A 23347-nucleotide genomic window follows, 5' to 3' on the forward strand; every position below is an offset into this window, starting at 1 on the left:
CTGATCACTATGTGTTTCATCAGCTGCCAGGCTATCATTCCTAGAGATACATTCCTATCCTTGTCATAAAGTGCAGGTCCCTCATCAGTCTGTGCTGTGCCAATAACACACGACAGCTGACCTTTTCCTGCTCAGCACCTGCCAGGAATAATAGCTTGTCTGCTGTGTGTCCTTGTCTCTCACTCCTCACGCTGAAAACGAGCCGATCAGTATCAATGAGAGCTCCTTCCCAAAGGCAGCACTACAAACAAGGGCAACATACACTTCACATTGGGGCATTTGCTATCTAAGACTATTTGTGTATGAGGTGCCTGTGTGACGCCTGTCCCCAGTCGTCATACGATTTCCGAAAATGCTGCGCAATTGCCCAGTGTACATTTCCTTGTAGTGTTTGACTACAGACAACAGGTCGAAAGGTTTTTTTTTGTTTTTTTCCTCCATTTCTCTGCCAGCAACAAGGTGTCAAAAGGCTTTCTCCCAGTCTCACAAAACCCTCTGGAAGGTTAGTAGCCCCACCCATCAGATCAGGTAGGAACTTACAGCAGTCAGGCCGGGGCTGACACAGCAGGGGTCCCGACACCTGGCTACCAGGGCCGGCCCACCCATGAGGCGGGGTGAAACTTTTGCCTCAGGCGGCACTTCTGGGGGGCGGCACCCGCCCGTCTGTGGGAGTGGGGGGCGCCCGAGCTGGAGGGGATAGCTGGCAGGAAGGGGGTAATGGGCCTAGCGGCGGGGAGGGAGGTCGGACCCCCCCTCCCTCACCTGGGTCCCCCGTCCTCCGCTCCCCTCCAGCTTTGATGAGTTAAGTTGTCGCTGCTATTGTAAGAGGCACGGGTGGGGATCACTCACCTTTTCCGCGTTCCAGCGTGCGCTCCACTGACGTCACTTCTTGCTACACCGCACCGCCCACTGTATTGTAAGTGGACGGCGCTACAGGAAGTGACGTCAGTGGAGCACACATTGGAAAGCGGAAAAGGTGAGTGATCCCCGCCCGTGCCTCTTACAATAGCTGCAGCAACTTAACTTTTTAAAGCTGGAGGGGAGCGGAGAACGGGTGACCCAGGTGAGGGAGGGGCGGCGATTTCTTCAAAGTTTATTGCCGGGCCTGCTGGCTACACTGCCTTAGCTTCATAGGGAACATGACTGGCTCTTATCACCACAGCCAGTTGCTTACACGAGGTCAGCTCAAACTCCAAATCTATATTTAATAATGGGCACAATTGTACAATATTTTATGGTTTAGGAAGATACCAAATTAACCATCTTTTCAGGACTCATTATGTATCTTCTAACACATGCTATGGGAAACTCCCGCGCAGATCCGAGATTCCCACTAGAAGGAATACATGTTCTCTGGTGAGATGCTGCCACGTCATATTTCATATGAAATGATTCATAAAATGATGCTGATTGTGATATGCAGTCTAGGTTTTCATTCACCCTACGGGCGCTGAAAGACTGGCAGAACAAGAGTCCTGCCAGGTTTTTGCCTCTCTGGGGCAGGACAGCACCTGTTTCAAATTCACAAGTCTGGCCTTCTACATGTCATAACCCCTCCCAGCTACAGATGGGGGTACAAAGCAAAGGACACACAGAGTCCACAGACTTTGTCTTCAACTGTGCTCAATTCCATCAATGACCCACCCACTGGACATGGGCCCTTCACCATCTTGGATTACATCTCACCAGAGACTTTGTCAATTTTCAGGGTTTCCAATAACGGTCTTTTGAACTGTATTATAGACATTCTATTTCATTTTTATCTCTTACTCATTTCTATAAACCCAATCTGATCTGACTGGCAGGTAGATTAACTTGTCGGTTTTATAGTATAGTTGTGTGTATAGTTTTATAATAAAACTAACGATTGAATCATTTCAGTCTTGCCCTTGCCTCTGCTTATCCGATGGTTGCTTAGAGCAAGTCTTTTCAACATGTGGTACGCGTACCACCAGTGGTACTTTGCTGTTGGCCAGGTGGTACACACCAGGTTTGCGTGCTACTTTATTGCCCGTCTGCCACTTGTCCTGGTCCTGTCCTGCCTCTACAAAGTTTGGCTCCTCCTCCCTCGCTCCTTGCTGTGCTGCTCTGCAGCTTACTTCAGACCTCAGATCAGTGGGGAAGAGACAGCCAGGCAAATGGTGCACAGTAATGGTGCAGATACAGAAAAAGACATCACTGCTCACTTCCTGTATTTGAAGTATACGCGCCGTCACCATATACTGTTTGCCTGACTGTCACTTCTCTGCGGCTGGCTTACCGATGATCTGAGGTGTGAACTATTCCACAGGGCAACACAGCAAGGAGTGAGAAAGGGGGGAGCCGAACTTTGTGGTGAGTCACTGCCTAGCTCTCAGCTCCCTGATGGTGGGACAAGGCTACCTATAATTATGCGGGTGTGGGGGGGCGAGCAATTTAATAACAGTGCAGGAGATTTGGGCGCAGCCGGCGCCATCATAGGCTGAAATAGGAATTATGGCTATAGCCGTATAAATAGGAATTACTTCTGCGCCATCAGAAGACAGTGCTGAAGTTGCTTTTAAAACACTGCAATTCGGCTTCCAGCAATAGCTGTATACCAGCTGTATCCTGCGCCCAAGTCTCCCAGCGGCCAGTTCATATGTATGCGGGGGGTGGGGGGAGAGGAACTTGCAAGGCTACCTATATTGGCAATCTACCTACAGATTGCCAATACTGACAATATGTAGGCTTGCAATCCAATTTTAGTCATTTTCCCCACCAATGCCTGCTACTTTTCCTCCCCCCTATACCCTCTTATTTTCTTAAAATGTACCTGTAAGAAAAAAGTGCCCCAGGGGGTACTTACCTCAGGGGAAGGGGAGGCCTTTGTATCCTAAAGAGGTTTCCCCCTTCCTCCACAGTAGAAGGGATCCAGCTCTGGGAGCCCCAAAGTTCTCCTTGTCGGTGTGTGCGCATGCGCAGTAGTATTTGTTTTCCTTGACTGCTATGCTTGAGTTTAGGTCTTCTTTAAAGAGGTTCTGTGGGATTCTAAAAATCAATCAAACAAGCTGACACTTATCTGGGGCTTCTATCGGTCCCCTGCAGCTGTAATGTCCCTTGCCGTCCTCCTACGATGCTCCGTTTCCCGCCGCCGGTCCTGGTTTAATATTCGTCTAAACAGACCAATAATGTTAGCTCCTGCTCGCGTCATCGGGAGCTTACTGCACAGCCACAGTGTAATAACTTGTGTGATTACACCAGGACCGGCGGCAGGGAACGGAGCATCGGAAGAGGGCGGCGTGGGACATTACCACTGCAGGGGGCCGATAGAAGCCCCAGGTAAGTGTCAGCTTGTTTGATTCTTAGGATGCAAAAGAACTCCTTTAAAGGGCAACTTAAGTGAGAAGAACACGGTGGCTGCTATATTAATTTCCTTTTAAACTATATGAGTTGACTGGCAGCCCTGCTGATCTATGTCTCTGCAGAAGTGTCTGAATCACACCAGAAACAAGCATGCAGCTAACCTTGTCAGATCTGACAATAATGTCAGAAACACCTGATCAGGAGCTGCTTGTTCAGGAGCTGTGGCTAAAAGTATTAGAGGCAGAGGATCAGCATGATAGCCAGGTAACTGGCATTGCTTAAAAGGAAATAAATATGGCATCCTCAATATGCCTCTCACTTAATTTCTCCTTCAATTTCTCACTTTTTTCACTGTAGAGGTCCTATAAACAGTTTATATAGGTAGAAAAAAAACATTTTGTAAAAAATAATACCTTTTAATGGCTAACTAATAGAGTTAAATAATGCAAGCTTTCTGTGATCTAGTCCCCTTCTTCAGGCATATTTCCAGATGTTAGCTGAAGTAAAACACTGATGCAGATAAATGGTAAACACGAAGATGACAGTTTAAAGAAAAACAGAGATAAAGAATTGAAGATTGACAGAGGTGCCTGGCTCTTCTACTGACCACATACCGGTATGCTATTGCTCTGTTGTTATTGCCTGATGAAGCGGGATCAAACCTGCGAAACGCGTTGCATATTTGGAGTTCATAAATAAAATATATTGACTGTGTTTACTACAGTCGTTGTGTGTCTACTTAGAGGAGGTAAGTCCACCACTACCTCCTCTATTTACCAAGTATTTGGATTTTAAGCTCATTTAGCTTCCTTTTATTCTTTTGGCGCCTCTGTTCTCCTGCATAATATTAAGTCCACCCTGGGTGGAGGGTTGAACCCCCTTTTTCTCATCTACAGAGAGCGACTTCTTATTCCTGAGTGGGGTCCTGAAAATCTCCCCACCTGCCTTTACAGTGGTTGCCTAATGGTAACCCTGGTTTGTGAGTATTAATATTTACTCTATCTAGTAACCATTTACCAGTACATATTACAGTATTGGGGCTCTTGGTGTTCCTTGTTTTTATAAAGAATTGAAAGTTAGTTATACATACCTGGGGCTTCCCGCAGCTCCAGAAACCCTGATCGGCTCCCACGCCGCGGTCTTCAGCCTTCCCCGTTTGCCGCACCGGCTCACGGACTTCCAGGGGGCGTGGCTAGCCTACGCAAGTGAAGTACGCTCCTTGTGTATCTCTCCAGCAACAAGGTACGCAAGGAGCGCACTTCAGCTACGCCTTGACTGGCCAGTCGGCTGAAGTCACGGGAGCCGGTGCGGCGAACAGGGAAGGCTGAGGACCGTGGCGTGGGAGCGATCAGGGTTTCTGGAGCTGCGGGAAGCCCCAGGTATGTATAACTAACTTTTAATTCTTTATCTCTGGTTCTCTTTAACCACTTGCCGACCGCACGCTTATACCGTGCGTCGGCAAAGTGGCAGCTGCAGGACCAGCAACGCAGTACTGCGTCGCCAGCTGCAGGCTGATTAATCAGGAAGCAGCCGCTCGCGCGAGCGGCTGCTTCCTGTCAATTCACGGCGGGGGGCTCCGTGAATAGCCTGCGGGCCGCCGATGGCGGCTCGCAGGCTAAATGTAAACACAAGCGGAAATAATCCGCTTTGTTTACATTGTACGGCGCTGCTGCGCAGCAGCGCCGTAAGGCAGATCGTCGATCCCCGGCCAATCAGCGGCCGGGGATCGCCGCCATGTGACAGGGGACGTCCTGTCACTGGCTGCACAGGACGGATAGCGTCCTGTGCAGCCCGGATCACCGGGGGGAGAGGTAGGAGAGGGAGGGGGGTGAATGTCGCCGCGGAGGGGGGCTTTGAGGAGCCCCCCCCCCCCCCGCAACTAGCCTGCACGCAGGAGCGATCAGACCCCCCCCCCTGCACATCATCCCCATAGGGGGGAAAAAAGGGGGGCGATGTGATCGCTCTGCGTGCACCCTGATCTGTGCTGGGGGCTGCAGAGCCCACCCAGCACAGATCACAACAAACAGCGCTGGTCCTTAAGGGGGGGTAAAGGGTGGGTCCTCAAGTGGTTAAACAGTTGAAATTTGACAGTTGGAAAATGACAGTTTAAATAAGACAGTTAGAAAAGGGCAGTTGAAATTTGGCTGTTGAAAAATGACAGTTAGAAAATGGCAGTTAGAAAATGGCAGTTGAAAAATGGCAGTTGGAAAACGACAGGTGGAAAATGGCAGTTGGAAAAAAACAGTTAAAATTTTACAGTTGAAAAATGACAGTTAGAAAATGGCAGTTGGAAAATGGCAGTTGGAAAATGGCAGTTAAAATTTGACAGTTGGAAAATGGCAGTTGAAAATGACAATTGGAAAATGGCAGTTAAAAGTTAAACTGCTATTTCCAACTGCCATTTTCCAACTGTCATTTTTCAACTGTCATTTTCCAACTGCCATTTTCCAACTGTCAAATTTTAACTGCCATTTTCCAACTGTCATTTTCCAACTGCCATTTTCCAACTGCCATTTTTCAACTGTCATTTTTCAACTGTCATTTTTAAACTGTCATTTTCCAACTGCCATTTTCCAACTGCCATTTTCTAACTGCCATTTTCTAACTGCCATTTTCCAACTGTCATTTTTCAGCTGCCATTTTCCAACTGTCATTTTCCAACTGTCATTTTCAACTGTCATTTTCCAACTGCCATTTTCTAAATGTAATTTTTCAACTGTCAAATTTTAACTGCCATTTTCCAAGTGTCATTTTCCAACTGCCATTTTCCAGCTACCATTTTTCAACTGTCATTTTTCAACTGCCATTTTCCAACTGTTATTTTCCAACTGCCATTTTCTGTCATTTTTTAACTGTCAAATTTTAACTGCCATTTTCCAACTGTCAAATTTTAACTGCCATTTTCTAACTGTCAATTTCCATTTGCCACATTTTAACTGTTGTTTTTCAACTGTCATTTTTAAACTGCCATTTCTCAACTGTCATTTTCCAACAGCCAAATTTCAACTGTTTTTCAACTGCCATTATTTTCCAACTGTCATTTTTCAACTTCCATTTTTCGACTATCCTTTTCCAATTGTTTCCTTCTTCCTTTCCTATTTTATTTATTTCGCAAACACATGCCTTGAGGTCCTTAATGTTGAATGTTGATTTGCCACCTCATTTTGTGTTTTGGGGGCTAGATTTGCATCACGATTTGGGTTCAAATCTCGGCTCTGCCTGTTCAGTAGCATCTACTCCGTAAGGAGTTCTTTGGGCTAGACTCCCTAACACTGCTACTGCCTACTGAGTGGGCTCTAGTAGCTGCCTCGCAAGCGCTTTAAGCGCTATACAAAAAAGGAATTATTATATGGATAACTGTAGAGAGGGAGTGGAGGAAAAAGTCTATGTTGGCTTTTTATCTTCCTATCTTGCTCCCAGTCTAATGACGCATTTATTGTCTTCAGACTTCAACTTTCATAGTGGTTCTCTTTCCAGGCTAACGCTTTTAGCCACCATTGAAACTGGTGTTCCTCTACGATGGTGACCCTCTTTTTCTTGGGCTACTTCAAATGTATTTATTTATTGTGCATTAAGGTGATTTATTGTTTTGGAGTTGTTTTCAGATTAACTTGCACTGTTTTTTTTCTTGATAAAGAGGTACTTTGTTGCTTTGGAATTTTGAATTATCTTAATTACAGAATGAATTACAGATCTTTGTGTACCAATTGTTTGGAGTGCCAACCATTTACTTCTCTTTACAAAAATGTATGGCACATGTGTTGCTCTGCATGGCAGTATTAATTGAAATGAGACAGCACTGTGTTAGCACAGAGATGCATGCAACAGTTTATTGTCAGAACACAGCACAGCACGAGAGTCTGAAAGGCCCAGTGCACACCGAGCGGTTTTAGCAGCGATCCGCCAACCGCATCTGCCTGTGAAAATGCTTGGCCAATGTATTTCAATAGGATGGTGCACACCGGCAGTTTGAGGTTGTTAGCAAACCGCAAACATGCCTCCTGCTGCACGTTTGCGGTTTGCAGAAGCGTTTCTGCCTCAATGTAAAGTATAGGAAAAACGCAAACCGCTCTGGAAAACGCTAGATCAGAGCGATTTTCCAGGCGTTTGTGTTACAGAAGCTGTTCAGTTACACCTTAACTGTAACAATATTTGTAATTTGCTACACAAAAACGCGCCCAAAAACGCTAGTCATGTTTAGAAAACGTCTCTAAACATGCCTAGAATCACACTGAAATCTGCTCTCAAAAGCGCCTAGGGTTTTGCCGATCTGCTAGCAGTTTTGGTGTGCACTGGGCTTAACACATTATTGAAATAAGCTCAGCAATGCAGCAGTACATCCTGACCTTCACGGTTGTTATCAAGTTACCATTTTAACCACTTGAGGACCTAGGGCTTTACCCCCCTTAAGGACCGGCCACTTTTTTTCCATTTAGACCACTGCAGCTTTCACGGTTTATTGCTCGCTCATACAACCTACCACCTAAATGAATTTTGGCTCCTTTTCTTGTCACTAATAAAGCTTTCTTTTGATGCTATTTGATTGCTGATGCGATTTTTACTTTTTATCAAAAAAGACATGAATTTTGGCAAAAAAGACATGAATTTTGGCAAAAAAATGATTTTTTTTAACTTTCTGTGCTGACATTTTTCAAATAAAGTAAAATTTCTGTATACATGCAGCGCGAAAAATGTGTACAAACATGTTTTTGATTAAAAAAAAACCCATTCAGCCTATATTTATTGGTTTGGGTAAAAGTTATAGCGTTTACAAACTATGGTGCAAAAAGTGAATTTTCCCATTTTCCAGCATCTCTGCCTTTTCTGACCACCTGTCATGTTTCATGAGGGGCTAGAATTCCAGGATAGTATAAATACCCCCCAAATGACCCCATTTTGGAAAGAAGACATCCCAAAGTATTCACTGAGAGGCATAGTGAGTTCATAGAAGATATTATTTTTTGTCACAAGTAAGCGGAAAATGACACTTTGTGACAAAAAAAAAAAAAAAAAAGTTTCCATTTCTTCTAACTTGCGACAAAAAAAATGAAACCTGCCACGGACTCACTATGCTCCTCTCTGAATACCTTGAAGTGTCTACTTTCCAAAATGGGGTCATTTGTGGGGTGTGTTTACTGTCCTGACATTTTGGCAGGTGCTAAATTGTAAGCACCCCTGTAAAGCCTAAAGGTGCTCATTGGACTTTGGGCCCCTTAGCGCAGTTAGGCTGCAAAAAAGTGCCACACATGTGGTATTGCCGTACTCAGAAGAAGTAGTATAATGTGTTTTGGGGTGTATTTTTACACATACCCATGCTGGGAGGGAGAAATATCTCTGTAAATGACAATTGTTTGATTTTTTTTACACACAATTGTCCATTTACAGAGAGATTTCTCCCACCCAGCATGGGTATGTGTAAAAATACACCCCAAAACACATTATACTACTTCTCCCGAGTACGGCGATACCACATGTGTGGCACTTTTTTGCACCTTAACTGCGCTAAGGGGCCCAAAGTCCAATGAGTACCTTTAGGATTTCACAGGTCATTTTTGTTTCAAGACTACTCCTCACGGTTTAGGGCCCCTAAAATGCCAGGGAAGTATAGGAACCCCACTAATGACCTCATTTTAGAAAGAAGACACCCCAAGGTATTCTGTTAGGAGTATGGTGAGTTCATAGAAGTTTTTATTTTTTTGTCACAAGTTAGCGGAAATTGATTTTAATTGTTTTTTTTCACAAAGTGTCATTTTCCGCTAACTTGGGACAAAAAATAAAATCTTCTATGAACTCACCATACTCCTAACGGAATACCTTTGGGTGTCTTCTTTCTAGAATGGGGTCATTTGTGGGGTTCCTATACTGCCCCGGCATTTTAGGGGCCCTAAACCGTGAGGAGTAGTCTTGAAACCAAATGTCGCAAAACGACCTGTGAAATCCTAAAGGTACTCATTGGACTTTGGGCCCCTTAGCGTACTTAGGGTGTAAAAAAGTGCCACACATGTGGTACCGCCGTACTCAGGAGAAGTAGTATAATGTGTTTTGGGGTGTATTTTTACACATATCCATGCTGGGTGGGAGAAATATCTCTGTAAATGACAATTGTTTGATTTTTTTTTACACACAATTGTCCATTTACAGAGAGATTTCTCCCACCCAGCATGGGTATGTGTAAAAATACACCCAAAACACATTATACTACTTCTCCTGAGTACGGCAGTACCACATGTGTGACACTTTTTTGCAGCCTAGGTGCGCTAAGGGGCCCAACGTCCTATTCACAGGTCATTTTGAGGCATTTGTTTTCTAGACTACTCCTCACGGTTTAGGGCCCCTAAAATGCCAGGGCAGTATAGGAACCCCACAAGTGACCCCATTTTAGAAAGAAGACACCCCAAGATATTCCGTTAGGTGTATGGCGAGTTCATAGAAGATTTTATTTTTTGTCACAAGTTAGTGAAAAATGACACTTTGTGAAAAAAAAACAATAAAAATCAATTTCCGCTAACTTTTGACAAAAAATAAAATCTATGAACTCGTCATACACCTAACAGAATACCTTGGGGTGTCTTTTTTCTAAAATGGGGTCACTTGTGGGGTTCCCATACCGCCCTGGCATTTTACAGGCCTAAAACCGTGAGTAGTCTGGAAACCAAATGTCTCAAAATGACTGTTCAGGGGTATAAGCATCTGCAAATTTTGATGACAGGTGGTCTATGAGGGGGCGAATTTTGTGGAACCGGTCATAAGCAGGGTGGCCTTTTAGATGACAGGTTGTATTGGGCCTGATCTGATGGATAGGAGTGCTAGGGGGGTGACAGGAGGTGATTGAGGGTGTCTCAGGGGGTGGTTAGAGGGGAAAATAGATGCAATCAATGCACTGGGGAGGTGATCGGAAGGGGGTCTGAGGGGGATCTGAGGGTTTGGCCGAGTGATCAGGAGCCCACACGGGGCAAATTAGGGCCTGATCTGATGGGTAGGTGTGCTAGGGGGTGACAGGAGGTGATTGATGGGTGTCTCAAGGTGTGATTAGAGGGGGGAATAGATGCAAGCAATGCACTGGCGAGGTGATCAGGGCTGGGGTCTGAGGGCGTTCTAAGGGTGTGGGCGGGTGATTGAGTGCCCTAGGGGCAGATAGGGGTCTAATCTGATAGGTAGCAGTGACAGGGGGTGATTGATGGGTAATTAGTGGGTGTTTAGGGTAGAGAACCGATGTAAACACTGCACTTGGGAGGTGATCGGACGTCGGATCTGCGGGCGATCTATTGGTGTGGGTGGGTGATCAGATTGCCCGCAAGGGGCAGGTTAGGGGCTGATTGATGGGTGGCAGTGACAGGGGGTGATTGATGGGTGGCAGTGACAGGGGGTGATTGATGGGTGATTGATAGGTGATTGACAGGTAATCAGTGGGTTATTACAGGGAACAAGAGATGTAAATATTGCACTGGCGAATTGATAAGGGGGGTCTGAGGGCAATCTGAGCGTGTAGGCGGGTGATTGGGTGCCCGCAAGGGGCAGATTAGGGTCTGATCTGATGGGTAACAGTGACAGGTGGTGATAGGGGCTGATTGATGGGTAATTAGTGGGTGTTTAGAGGAGAGAATAGATGTAAACACTGCGTTTGGGTGGTGATCTGATGTCGGATCTGCGGGCGATCTATTGGTGTGGGTGGGTGATCAGATTGCCCGCAAGGGGCAGGTTAGGGGCTGATTGATGGGTGGCAGTGACAGGGGGTGATTGATGGGTGATTGACAGGTGATTGACAGGTGATCAGTGGGTTATTACAGGGAAGGACAGATGTAAATAATACCCTGGCGAATTGATAAGGGGGGGTCTGAGGGCAATCTGAGCGTGTAGGTGGGTGATTGGGTGCCCGCAAGGGGCAGATTAGGGTCTGATCTGATGGGTAACAGTGACAGGGGGTGATTGATGGGTGATTGATGGGTAATTAGTGGGTGTTTAGAGGAGAGAATAGATGTAAACACTGCGCTTGGGTGGTGATCTGATGTCGGATCTGCGGGCGATCTATTGGTGGGGGTGGGTGATCAGATTGCCCGCAAGGGGCAGGTTAGGGGCTGATTGATGGGTGGCAGTGACAGGGGGTGATTGATGGGTGATTGATGGGTGATTGACAGGTGATTGACAGGTGATTGACAGGTGATTGACAGGTGATCAGGGGGATAGATGCATACAGTACACAGGGGGGGGGGGGTCTGGGGGGTGGGTGGGCTGGGGAGAATCTGAGGGGTGGGGGGGTGATCAGGAGGGGGCAGGTGGCAGGGGGGGGGAGTAAAAAAAATAGCATTGACAGATAGTGACAGGGAGTGATTGATGGGTGATTAGGGGGGTGATTGGGTGCAAACAGGGGTCTGGGGGGTGGGCAGGGGGGGTCCTGAGGGGTGCTGTGGGCGATCTGGGGCAGGGGGGGGGAAATCAGTGTGCTTGGGTGCGACATAGGGTGGCTGCAGCCTGCCCTGGTGGTCCCTCGGACACTGGGACCACCAGGGCAGGAGGCAGCCTGTATAATACACTTTGTAAACATTACAAAGTGTATTATACACTTTGTATGCGGCGATCGCGGGGTTAACATCCCGCCGGCGCTTCCGTATGGCCGGCGGGATGTTGCGGCGGGTGAGCGGCGGCAGGCGCCGGCGGAGGATCGCGTCACGGATGACGCGATCGCTCCGCCCATGCCCTTACAAGGACCACCGCCTCTGTGGGTGAGCCGGTCCTTGCAGGGCACACTTCCCGGCCGCCTCTGTGCGTTAGGCGGTCGGGAAGTGGTTAACGGACCACTATAGTGAAAAAGTAAGCAGTTAAAATCTTTCAGAACCAACATGTTTTGGACTAGTCGAGTTCCTCATTGGGGATACAAGGGGTTTTCTTTGTGTTTTAAAATAATTTCCTAAATGGCAGTTGCTAAGTCTAACTGCCAAAATAGGACCAGCCAGCGTCCCTACTCGCACACTATTTTGGCAGTCAGACTTAACAATGGCCGTTCAGCAAATGCTTTTGAAAACAAAGGGAAACCCTGAGACTCCATCGTGAGGAGATGGACTAGTCCAAAACCTGTTGGTTCTGTCTGCTTTTGAAGCGGACCTAAACTGAGAGCTTCCTCTCTGCTCTAAGGAGATAAGCAACAACATCATAACTTTAAAGAAAAACATTTCTTTGTTACAACTTACAGAAATCTTACAAAAACCCTGAAGGGTTTACTTTCTGGTGTCCTAGGAACACAAAAGGGTTAACCTCCTGTGTTTACATATTAGTCCAAACTATGGCATAGAGTGGCACACCTGACAGCCCTAATTTACACTTGCTGTTTACTTGTTGATAAGGCCTAAATAGACAGGCTAATCTCTCTAGACCAGGGCTTTGCACCTGTGGTACGCTTGCCACCGGTGGTACTTTGCTGTTGGCTAGGTGGTTCACACCAGATTTGCCTGCCACTTTTTTGTCCACCTGCCACTTGTCCTGGTCCTGTCCTGCCTCCACAAAGTTTAGCTCCCCCTCCCTCGCTCCTTGCTGTGCTGCTCTGCAGCATACTTCAGACCTCAGATTAGTGTGGAGGAGACAGCCAGGCCAACGGTGCACAGTGATGGCGCAGATACAGAAACTGACATCATTGCTCATTTGAAGTATACATGCCGTCACTGTGCATCGCTTGCCTGGCTGTCTCTTCACTGCGGCTGGCTTACCAATGTTCTGAGGTGTGAACTATTCTGCAGGGCAGCACAGCAAGGAGTGAGCAAGGGGGGATCCGGACTTTGTGGTGAGTCACTGCCTAGCTCTCAGGTGATGGGGCCAGGTTACCTATAATTAAGCGCGTGGGGAGGGGGGGTGGAACTTGTATGGCTACCTATATTGGCAATCTACCTCTAGATTGCCAATACTGACAATATGTAGGCTAACAATCTAATTGTAGTTTTTTTTCCCCACCAATGCCTCCTACTTTTCCCCTCCCAAATGCCTTTTTTTCTTGAAGTGTACCTTGTAAGAAAAGAGTGCCTCGGGGGTACTTACCTCAGGAAAGGGGAGGCCTTTGTATCCTAAAGAGGTTTCCCCCTTCCTCCTCAGTAGATGGGATCCAGTGCTGGGAGCCTCATAGTTCTCCTCATCGGTGTGCGCATGCGCAGTAGCTGCTCTCTATTCAGGCTCCAGCAGAAACAGGCAAGCCCGATTGCATCCAATCTACTGTGCAGGCACACTGGTGGTACTTGAACGTTTTCAGGTAATAAAAGTGGTACAATTAGTGGAAAGGTTGAAAAGCACTGGCTTAGAGCTCTGCCACAGAAGAGACACACTAACAGATTGTCTTATTTATTTCATAAATTGTTGATTTGCTAGCTAGGTAGTAAATAACCGCTTCTTCCTTTTAGGAGCAGCTAGGTGGAGTTCCCGCACAAAATCGATAATTTTATTTTACCGATTGTACATACAATCAAGATTGTATCGTGTATGGGGCCATCAACCAATCCTAAATGTTTACTATGCTCACGGTGAATTCGCCTCCAAAAGTCTCCAGTGAATGAGACCTGCGTGGCAACTGTGGCCATACAATCCCGATGTGCCTCCTCTCCAGGTGCCCCCTTATATTGATAGAGGAGAAAATCTCTCCAGGTGCCCCCTTATTTTTAATACTACATACACAAATAGAGTGAGCCAGTTCTGTTCAGCTATGAGAGCAGGACCTCACCGCCTGGGTTAATCCTGTCACATTATCTGCTGAGCCCGCGTGGCCAGTGTCTGGAGTAAATTGTTCGGTTGTGCAGATAATGGATGTGACACCTTTTCTGTCTGTGATAAAGAGACTCTGGGCACTACGCCTCATCCTCACAATCAATACAACAACCTTCACAAGTCTAATTTCCAACACCGGACATCTCTGTTCTCTGCTGCTAACAAGAGGCTTTTATTCTGCCCCTTCGGGTGAAGCCAATTTCTCTGCAATTATTGAAAGGTGAGAGTGACTGGAAGAGTCACTAGGATGAGACACTTGATGGTAGAGTATGCAATTCTTCCACCGCTACAGCCAGAAGTTCTGCAACTAATACAAGAAAGGTCAGAGGGGCTGGAAGAATCACCAGGATAAGCCACTCGAAGGTAGAGTATACAATTCTTCCATGACCACAGCGAGGAGATGTTCTGGAACTAATACAAGAAAGGTCAGAGGCGCTGGAAGAATCACTAGGATGAGCCACTCGAAGGTAGAGTATACAATTCTTCCACAGCCACAACCAGAAGATTTTCTGGAACTGATACAAGAAAGGTCAGAGGGGCTGGAAGAAACATCAGGATGAGACACTTGAAGGCAGAGTATGCAATTCTTTCACCGCCACAGCCAGGAGATGTTCTGGAACTAATACAAGAAAGGTCAGAGGCGCTAGAAGAAACACTAGGATGAGCCACTCAATGGTAGAGTATGTGATTCTTCTACAACCACAAGATGTTTTGGAACTAATACAAGAAAGGTCAGAGGAGCTGGCAGAATCACTACGATGAGCCACTCGATGGTAGAGTACACAATTCTTCCACCGCCACAGCCAGGAGATGTTCTGGAACTAATGGAAGAAAGTTCATAGGCGCTGGAAGAATCACTGATCGCAGCTATGGAAATATCCCCGGGTAATAGCGGGGGACGCTATTGTTCTAAGTGGTTAAACTGGGTAAAATTACATTTTGCTGGGGTACACTGTAATGCGTTCTGAGTTCTGAATACACATTGTATATATTTCATGGAAACAGACAGTGTTGGGTCCCCCTCCCAATATACTTTAACCCCTTGTCATCTCATGCAGGCTGGGAGAGCCAGAATATGGGGCTCCACAACCTAAACTACACCAACCCACATGATCCATGGTATAAGTGGCTCTAAGAGGGGGGGCAAGACTCTCCCCATTTTTTTTTTATTTTTATTTTTTTGCTGCTAAAATATCCATTTTTTTTCTTTGCTTTTTTTGCACTAAAAATATAGATTTTTCATGTTTTTGAGAAAAATGCGAAAGCATAAAAATACAAGCTAATTTTCTTGAAAATGTCTCACAATAGAAAATAGCATTTTCAAAGCGAAATTTTTTTGCAAGCAACACTGCCGTGCACCTCTATGACCAGCCTTTCCTCTTGTGCAGCAGCTTCCTGTCTCCTCTAGGACCAGCCTTTCCTCTTGTGCAGCGGCTACCAGTCTCCTCTAGGACCAGACCTTCCCCTTGTGCAGAAGCTTCCTGTCTCCTCTAGGACCAGCCCTGCCCCTGGTGCAGCAGCTTCCTGCCTCCTCTAGAACCAGCCCTTCCCTTTGTGCAGCAGCTTCCTGCCTCCTCTAGGACCAGCTCTTCCCCCTGTGCAGCAGCTTCCTTGCCTCCTCTAGGACAAGCCCTTCCCCCTGTGCAGCAGCTTCCTGCCTCCTCTAGAACCAGCCCTTCCCTTTGTGCAGCAGCTTCCTGCCTCCTCTTGGACCAGCCTTTCCCCTTGTGCAGCAGCTTCCTGCCTCCTCTAGTACCAGCCCTTCCCCTTGTGCAGCAGCTTCCTGCCTCCTCTAGGACCTGCCTTTCCCCTTGTGCAGCAGCTTCTTGCCTCCTCTAGGACCTGCCTTTCCCCTTGTGCAGCAGCTTCTTGCCTCCTCTAGGACCAGCCTTTCCCCTTGTTCAGCAGCTTCCTGCTTCCTCTAGGACCAGCCTTTCCCCTTGCGCAGCAGCTTCCTGCCTCCTCTAGGATCAGCCCTGCCCCCTGTGCAGCAGCTTCCCTGCCTCCTCTAGGATCAGCCCTGCCCCCTGTGCAGCAGCTTCTTGCCTCCTCTAGGACCAGCCTTTCCCCTTGTTCAGCAGCTTCCTGCTTCCTCTAGGACCAGCCTTTCCCCTTGCACAGCAGCTTCCTGCCTCCTCTAGGATCAGCCCTGCCCCCTGTGCAGCAGCTTCCCTGCCTCCTCTAGGACCAGCCCTTCCCCTTGTGCAGCAGTTTCCTGCCTCCTCTAGGACCAGCCTTTCCCCTTGTTCAGCGGCTTCCTGCCTCCTCTAGGACCAGCCCCTCCCCCTGTGCAGCAGCTTCCCTGCCTCCTCTGGAACCAGCCTTTCCCCTTGTGCAGAAGCTTCCTGTTACCTCTAGGACCAGACCTTCCCCCTGGTGCAGCAGCTTCCAGCCTACTCTAGGAACAGCCATTTTCCTGGTGCAGCAGCTTCCTGCCTCCTCTAGGACCTGCCTTTCCACTTGTGCAGCAGCTTCCTGCCTCCTCTATGACCAGCCTTTCCCCTTGTTCAGCAGCTTCCTGACTCCTCTAGGATCAGCCCTGCCCCCTGTGCAGCAGCTTCCTGCCTCCTCTAGGACCAGCCCTGCCCCTGGTGCAGCAGCTTCCTGCCTCCTCTAGGGCCAGCCCTGCCCCCTGTGCAGCAGCTTCCCTGCCTCCTCTAGGACCAGCCCTTCCCCTTGTGCAGCAGCTTCCCTGCCTCCTCTAGGACCCGCCTTTTCACTTGTGCAGCAGCTTCCTGCCTCCTCTAGGACCAGCCCTTCCCCTTGTGCAGCAGTTTCCTGCCTCCTCTAGGACCAGCCTTTCCCCTTGTTCAGTGGCTTCCTGCCTCCTCTAGGACCAGCCTTTCCCCTTGTGCAGCAGCTTCCTGCCTCCTCTACGACCAGCCCCTCCCCCTGTGCAGTAGCTTCCCTGCCTCCTCCGGGACCAGCCTTTCCCCTTGTGCAGCAGCTTCCCTGCCTCCTCTAGGACCAGCCCTTCCCCTTGTGCAGCAGCTTCCTGCCTCCTCTAGGACCAGCCCCTCCCCCTGTGCAGCAACTTCCTGCCTCCTCTGGAACCAGCCTTTCCCCTTGTGCAGCAGCTTCCTGTTTCCTCTAGGACCAGACCTTCCCCTGGTGCAGCAGCTTCCTGCCTCCTCTACGACCAGCCATTCTCCTGGTGCAGCAGCTTCCTGTCTCCTGTAGGACCAGCCTTTCCCCTTGTGCAGCAGCTTCCTGCCTCCTCCAGGACTAGCCCCTCCCCTTGTGCAGCAGCTTCCTGCCTCTTCTAGGACCTGTCCTTCCCCTGGTGCAGCAGCTTCCTGCCTCCTCTAGGACCAGCCTTTCCCCTTGTGCAGCAGCTTCTTGCCTCCTCTAGGACAAGCCTTTCCCCTTGTGCAGCAGCTTCCTGCCTCCTCTAGAACCAGCCTTTCTTCTTGTGCAGCAGCTTCCTGTCTCCTCTATGACCACCTATTTCTCTTGTGCAGCAGCCTCCTGTCTCCTCTAGGACCAGACCTTCCCCTTTGTGCAGCAGCTTCCTGTCTCCTCTAGGACCAGCCCTGCCCCCTGTGCAGCAGCTTCCCTGCCTCCTCTAGGACCAGCCCTTCTCCTGGTGCAGCAGCTTCATGCCTCTTCTAGGACCAGCCTCTCTGCTGGTGCAGCAGCTTCCCACTTCCTCTAGGACCAGCCCCTCCCCTTGTGCAGCAGCTTCCTGCCTCTTCTAGGACCAGCCCTTCCCTTGTGCAGCAGCTTTCTGCCTCCTCTAGGACCAGCCTTTCCCCTTGTGCAGCAGCTTCCTGTCTCCTCTAGGACCAGCCCTGCCCCCTGTGCAGCAGCTTCCCTGCCTCCTCTAGGACCAGCCCTTCCCTTGTGCAGCAGCTTTCTGCCTCCTCTAGGACCAGCCTTTCCCCTTGTGCAGCAGCTTCCTGTCTCCTCTAGGACCAGCCCTTTCCATGTGCAGCAGCTTCCTGCCTCTTCTAGGACCATATCAAGGGACACACATCTGTGTATTTCATTTAACTGATACGTTTCCACTTTGGCCGTAAGATTGTTTCAGCTCTGTTATATAGACCATCTGGGGTGGACTTCAGAGAGCTTTCTCATTTATCGCTTACATTGGATATGCAGAAGGTGAACAGAGGTGCCAAAAGGATAAAATATGCTAAATTTGTTAAAATAGATAGGGAGGCAGTGGTGGACTCACCTCTCCCAAGCAGACATGAAGCTGTCAGTATTTCATTCAGAAATATACTCACAAGTATGGGTTGCCGGGTTAAGGCAACCACTTAAAGCACTTATGGGGATATTAAGCCTGTCCCCACTAAGGATAAAAAGTCGCTCTCTGTAGACAGAAAGAAGGGGTGGATCCACCAGGTGGATAACAATAATTGTAATGGAAACAGAGGCGCCAGCAGAGTAAAAATTGATCATAGGTAAAAACAGATAAAAGTTGGGGGGCAAGGGTGGACTTACCTCCCCTAAACCAAACACAACCACTATGTGTGGTTTAAACAAGATTTAATTCATACTCCAGAACAAATACAAAGTGTTTCGTGGGTCTCTAGCCCGCTTCCTCAGGCAATAATACAGGTAGGAGTAACTCAGAAGTTGTGTAGCCAAGTAGAGGAGCTGTACTTGGCTACACACCTTCTGAATTACTCCTACCTGTATTATTGCCTGAGAAAGCGGGCTACAGACCCACGAAAAGCATTGCATTTGTTCTGGAGTAGGAATTAAATCTTCTTTAAACCACACATAGTGGTTGTGTTTGGTTTAGGGGAGGTAAGTCCACCCTTGCCCCCCAACTTTTATCTGTTTTTACCTTTGATCAATTTTTACTCTGCTGGAACCTCTGTTTCCATTGCAACTACCTACAGACTAGTAGGCTAAGTGTACCTAGGCTAGCAGGCCTAGCCTGCACACAGACCTAACAGCTAGCCTAGCACATTATACAGTATACACTAGCTGATTGAAAACTATAACACTCAAATCAGTATCTATCTATAAATAAGTACAATACATGTGTTGGAAATGTGTGAAATAGAAAAAACGCTGGGTTTAACAGTAGAAAAGCATTTGTTCAGATGAACAGCAGCACTGGAGATACTCTCAATACCTCAGAGTCACAAGCAAGGACGAGTTCCTCAAGATGGCCGCCGCTTTATATAGAGGAGGGGAGAGCCTGGCTCCCCTCCTCTGATTGGTTGCTAGGGTCTCGACTGGGGGCCTTCTGATTGGCCCAACTACGTCATCCCCTGGATACCGCACATGATCCGGATTCGTGATCATGGGTTAACCAATGATCACGGCCGGAATTCTTGTGCGATCATGGGTGCACTCGAATTCGGACCCGTGGTCGTGATCGATCACGGGATCCGAGTACCAAGCCCATGATCGTAAAAAAGTGCGCGTGATCACGGGCTAGCCATGATCGAGTTCGTGATGAGCAACCCTGCTCTCTAATCACATCCTGTCATCTCCAACTCCCCAAAATTATCCCTCATCTGCTCTGACCCTTCCTTACTCACGACCGCAGTTAAATGCTAGTGCACTCTCTGATGATATTTCATGCTTACTAGTGTAATACCCTGATCTGTAGCCTTCCTACTAGCAGACTTTTATTACTGAACTCCACTGAGTGACTCATGTACCTCTCTTCTCAGTCCTCCTCTGCTGCTCCTCTTTGTCAAGCTCATTATTGGCTGCCGATTAACCTGAGAATTCACTTCAAACTCTTAACCCTAACCTACAAAGCTCTCCACAATCTCACATGTGTATGTCTGTTAGAAGCCAGTCTGGCTGCTAGTTTTGAAATAAGTGTCACCTGGAAATGGTAAATTTGCATCTTTCAGGAAAGGGCCTGTGAATCTAATTTGAAAAGACCAGCTAAGTTGAATAGCCAATGGACACCTGGACATTGTGTCATGTTTAGTCAGCCTCTAGCAAGGAAACGCTTAATTAGACAATCACCCAGCCATTTGTCAGGAATAGTCTGATGTGCTTGGAAGGTGTCTGCATTGCTTTGAACTCTGTATACACAATTGGTCTAGAGTCTGGCGGAACAGGAATCTTTGAAATCTGCATATAACAGCAAGCTGGGATGTTACAGAGGTCTCTGTAAACTGTCTGAGGAAATTAGATTACTTCTGGACTTGTAGCCTCGGGTTATGCTTCTTGCTATAAAAAAATCAGTACTTCCCCAGGAGATAGCAAGAAGCTAGGACTACCCTGCTCTAAGCAACCATCTTTTGTGTTCTCCCACAAACAATGCTCTGACCTGTATGCCGGTAACATTTGAGCCCCGTTTTATTCTGTTTAAACTGCCTTGTTGTGTGTTTTTGTAGTTTTTACTAGTAGTAAAAATGTTTCTGTACCGTGTTAGCCAAACAATATATGTAGGTAGAAAAAAACAAAGTCTTGTAAAAGTAATACCTTTTATTGGCTAACTGATAAAGTTAAATAATGCAAGCTTTCTGGGATCTAGAAGGGGACTAGATCCCAGAAAGCTTGCATTATTTAACTTTATCAGTTAGCCATTAAAAGGTATTACTTTTACAAGACTTTGTTTTTTTTTCTACCTACATATGTAGTTTTTACTGTGTTTTTTGTAAATATTTTGTATATATTTCTTTCTGCACTGTTCCATCTTTTTGGAATATTAAATCTTTATTTATTAAGCTGGTCTTCTGATGTACTAAGCAGAGCTCGCATTCCTAGATAGAGACTGCAGTGTAACTTGTGTTACAAGTTCAGTGTCTGATTGGATGCTCAGTTTGTACACCGCTACCGTGTGAGAGTTTATGTGTATGTGGCGTTCCCGTATTTTGGCCTAAGCGCAAAGCTGACCCAAATACGAAAACGCTGGACGGAGTGCAGGCACCTCGACAGCAGAGTGGGAATTGTCGAAGTGTCTAGCAGCTGCTAGTGAAGGCAGAATGTGTGTTGTGAGGGGCAACAGCCTTGTGTTAGCTTGAATAAGGCTGCTCCCTGTCTCGATCTGGTCGAAACGAGAAAACCCCCAGTCTAGGAACTGTCTCTGCAGGCTTGCCGTGTGGCCAGTTCCTGACAAACCCAACTACAATCTCATATCTGCACATGACCTTCTTCCATCCTGCTCTACTGTAGAGTCACCTCCTCACATTCACTTATACAGGACTTATCCCGAGCCTCTCCCCTCCACTGGAATTCACTTTCAAAACACATCCATCACTCTCCAACCTTGTAAACTTTAAATGCACCCTGCTTTCAGACAATTTAACCTAGGCCTTTCCATATTCGCCTCTAAATAGACTATGCTGCTGATATTATTAATAATAATAATATTGCAGTGCCTCGGAAGATGATGGTGCTAATCATGAATCTAGCTTCTGTGTCTGTATCAATGTGTTTGGATAACTGCCATGACTTCTGCTTGAAATAAAATTCTTAACAGTCAAATAAGAGTATTTCCTAATTAAGTTCTTAATTTAGATGTGTCTGAATCAGGAATCGCCTTCCCAGTGTTATTTTAATCAGTCCTCGGTGAGTAAGAGACGTAATAAGCCAGAGATGTGCTTTCACTGCTCAGTTGTCTCCTTGAGCACAACACCATCTGTCTGGGACAAACACATCCCCTGGCTTCATTTCCGCGTAATTAGTCACACTTATTGGATTATTACTGCCGTATATATTGTTACAGAATCTATCAGGTTATTCTGCAGATGAAAAGTATGTGTATCTGTGCAAATGGTGCTTACACTCTACACAGGAGGTCCAGCCTTGTCTCCTCATCACCGGACATAGAACTTTGTGTAGAACACTCCATAGATAGCACAGCTTACACTCTACACAGGAGGTCCAGCCTTGTCTCCTCATCACCGGACATAGAACTTTGTGTAGAACACTCCATAGCACAGCTTACACTCTACACAGGAGGTCCAGCCTTATTTCCTCATCACCGGACATAGAACATTGTGTAGCACACTCCATAGCACAGCCTACACTCCACACAGGAAGTCAAGCCTGGTCTCCTCATCACCGGACATAGAACATTGTGTAGCACACTCCATAGCACAGCTTACACTCCACACAGGAGGTCCAGCCTTATCTCCTCATCATCTGACATTGGGCTTGATTCACTAAACCATGATAACTCAAATATCACACCTTATCAGAGATATCACACCTTATCAAAGTTAACATGCCTTATCAGAGTAACATAGCGAGCACTATGAACTTATGCCTGCTAATTGGCAATGACGCTCATCCTGCCCTGAGCCCCTGCAGTTTTGTAGCACTCGCTATGCTGCTCTGATAAGGCGTGTTAGCTTTGATAAGGTGTGATATCTTTGATAAGGTGTGATATTTGAGTTATCACGGTTTAGTGAATCAAGCCCATAGAATGTTGTGTAGCACACTCCATAGCACACTCCCCCTCTCCCCCAGAACCCTTGTCCAGTCCATGGACACAGGGCTTTTCCCCACCTCTGGTGCACCAGGAGGAGGTGGGGGCCGCCGACAACCTGGAGGAGTTCATGGTGGCATCTGGGAGTCCCCTTTAAGAAGGGGACCCCCAGATACCAGCCCCCTCCCCAGGAGAAATGAGTATAGGGGTACATACCGTAATACCTATTACCCATCTCCACAAAGAGTTAAATGAAATAAAAACACAACCACAAAAGGGTCCTTTAATATTCTTAATTAGTCAAAAATACTTACCTGTACTGTCCGCCGGCCACCGCCACACATCGCCGCCAGCTATTTTCTCAAAAGGCCTTTTTGAATTCTTTTTTCTCTTGTGTCTTCCTTAACATACCCTGCAAATTTGGTGTTTCTAGCATGTACGGGGGCTTTGGTGTTAACCGCTGGCCATTGATTTTAATGTAAAAATGCAAACGTGAGTTTTGTTGTTTTTTTTTAAAGTGTGTTAAACGCGAACCAAGGTCTAAAGTTCGCCAGGAACTGTCCTACGGTGAACTGTTCGGGCCATCACTACTGCAGACAAGAAACATCAGTTGAGTTGCGTGGAACAGGCGGTCTTGTAAATGCAGCGAGGAGGCCGATGTGTCTGATTCATTTCATGCACCAGTGTGTTTTTATAGAGGGGGTGGTTCTCTGATAGCGACTTTTATCAGCCTCGCTGAATGCAAATTGAGTTATTTGTGTGATTAAATGCTCATTATAATGACATCTTAAAACAAAGGAGACACAAGGCGATGCTAATACAATTGCACTTTAAGTAATTGCAGTGATATTCTGTGTTCCATACAATGGTTAGGCGTCTGGAATATATCATCATTCATGAGAACACAAAGCACTCCGAGTCAGGGGC

General features: G+C 47.1%; 1 protein-coding gene across 1 annotated transcript in view; it reads left to right on the top strand.

Moving 5' to 3' along the window:
• LOC137542514 (thyrotropin-releasing hormone receptor-like) overlaps positions 1 to 23347 on the top strand; it is a 317343-nt gene that overhangs the window by 57459 nt on the left and 236537 nt on the right. The window contains exon 2 of the mRNA XM_068264488.1: positions 3790 to 3940. The gene's annotated coding sequence lies outside the window, so the exon portion shown is untranslated. The remainder of the gene's footprint in view (positions 1 to 3789; positions 3941 to 23347) is intronic.

This window comes from Hyperolius riggenbachi, chromosome 12 (assembly GCF_040937935.1).
Source record: "Hyperolius riggenbachi isolate aHypRig1 chromosome 12, aHypRig1.pri, whole genome shotgun sequence".
NCBI lineage: Eukaryota > Metazoa > Chordata > Amphibia > Anura > Hyperoliidae > Hyperolius > Hyperolius riggenbachi.